This window comes from Triticum dicoccoides, chromosome 5A (genome assembly GCF_002162155.2).
Source record: "Triticum dicoccoides isolate Atlit2015 ecotype Zavitan chromosome 5A, WEW_v2.0, whole genome shotgun sequence".
NCBI classification, from domain to species: Eukaryota; Viridiplantae; Streptophyta; class Magnoliopsida; order Poales; family Poaceae; genus Triticum; species Triticum dicoccoides.
In genome coordinates, this window is record NC_041388.1 from 528,833,837 (window position 1) to 528,836,075 (window position 2,239).

Below are 2,239 nucleotides of genomic sequence, written 5' to 3' on the forward strand. Positions count from 1 at the left end.
ACCACCACGGCTGCGGGGCAGCATGGGGGTGGCTATGACGGCTGGCGGCGGCGGATCTGGGGTTCAGATCGGTTCTTCTCCGGGTGGTGCGGGCTCGGGCGCCGGCCGGGGGCCCTGAGCGATGGTGGGTGCGTGCCTAGGTTTCCCTCCTTCATCGGTGTGGTTGGGGGCGGCCGGAGGTGTCCGTGTGGTGCCGACAACGTTTGGAGTCGGCTCTGTCCGACGGCCGGCATGCGCGGGAGTGGAAAATCTGGCAGGCCACGGCCCGCTGTGAATCCCGGAAGCGTCATCTCAGACTTGATCTGCTCTAGCTCGTGCTAGCTCCAATACCTGGCAACTACATTTTCTCGGTGCCGGCTAGATGGATCTAGAGGGTGAGCATGGATCCACAGAAACTCCAGGCCGGCGACGGCCTCACTAAAGTCGACGCCCCGCAGCGCCGATTACCTTCCTGGAGCCTTTGGTGCGGATCATGTACCTCTCACCTCCTTCATGAGCGCAGGCGAAAACCTCTGTTCCTCTGCTATGGGCGACGACATCACCTGGATGTTGTGTCCCTTCCTGATGGCGTCGACCGAGGACTGCTCATGGTGGTGGAGTTGTTGGTAGTGCGGAGTCGGTGCGAGATGGCCTGTAGGTGGAGCGGCGTAGCATCTACCGTATCGACGACAGTGGGTTTGGGCGGCATGGTGCAGCAGAGTCTCGGCGTCGCACGTGTCTAGATGGACGGGCGCAGGGTGATGGCGCTGTTTGATATCATGGTAACGTCGACGACAGATGGGCCTGGCAAGATATTTGCAATGATCACTCCTGAAGATGGGACAGTGGAAGTTGGCGGCGGCGTATCCTAGAGCGTGCGCATGCGGTGCACGTTGTGAGGCGCCTAGACCGGTTGGTACTCTCGGCTTGCAAGGCGGGCGGCTTCTTAAGGCCACTGGATTTGATGGTGTCTATTGATGCGATCAGTGCACATCTTTATAAGTGTAGTTTTTTTTGCGAGTGATATACATATAGGTATAGCAATCTTGTTCACCTTGAAGGTGGATTTGGGTTAATCTTTGAACTACTTACTTTTATCAGCTTCTAATGAATAAATTAATAAAGATGATTGCACACATTATTTTGAAGCAGAGGCTGGGGTAATTTTTCTTTTATTGTTTATATACCCTGCGTTACTTGAAGGAAATGAGAGGCCAAGGGCATGATTGCTTTGTTGGAAATACACCTGGTCGCTCGATTGCTTCTCGGGCGGCGTTTCCGAGCCTTTTTCTAGAACCCTACACACGATGTTGATGATGGAAGCCACCAGAGGATCTTAAAACTGACAATTCTGTCGCTGTTGGATATAGACACCAACTTTTTTCTTAGACAAACAAGATACCAACTTTTTTGCCGTGGCTTTGCCAGCTAGGCGGGCATATATCTGTAGATTGTTTCTGACGGAAGGCATAGAAAAATTGTGTGTGCCATGTACTTTCGGCGCCGTCCTCCTTTTCTCTTCTTTTTCGCCTGAAAGTCCCGTGTGAAGTATCCAGGAAGTAGAGGGAATGATAACTGGAAAAGAACGGATCTGCAGCTGCAAAAGAATGATAACTGCCCAACTCTGAAAACTTTCAGCTCCAAGACCAAGAGACATCAGACTTAGCCAAGGAAAATGCTCAACGGGAACTAGGTTCATGTGAATCTACGTTTTCAAATTTAGCGAGAATCATAATTTTAAGTTTTGAAAATATGTTAAAGAAAAACCCAACAAATGTAGGTATCAAGTTAAAACTTACCGTGTATTTTTTCTTTCAAAAACGAGGATAAGCATGCGGTCTTTGCATTATCCATTGCACACAACTAAATTTATCGTACCACAAATTTTGAAATGTAATACGCACTCGTATCTTTTATTATCAACAATATGACTTTATTAACTAAGCGAAGATTTTACATCAATTTGGAGAAAATGAAAAGGAAATGATCAGCAAACAACAATCCTACCCCCGGTCATTCCTTTCCTCTGCCCCCGCGACCTAGGCAAAGTGGCGGCCGATCTATTGCTTCCCTAGCGAGACTACGCCACCCTCTCCCTTTGCCTGTCGCTCCAACAAGAGGGGGTGCAGGGACCCTAGTGCTTCCGAAAGGACATCTAGCCCCTAATGAGGGTTTTGATGTTAGTGGCCCTATGTATAGATGACCAACTATTTTTCAGAGTGCTTACACAGGATACACACCCTTCAAGATGAAACATAAA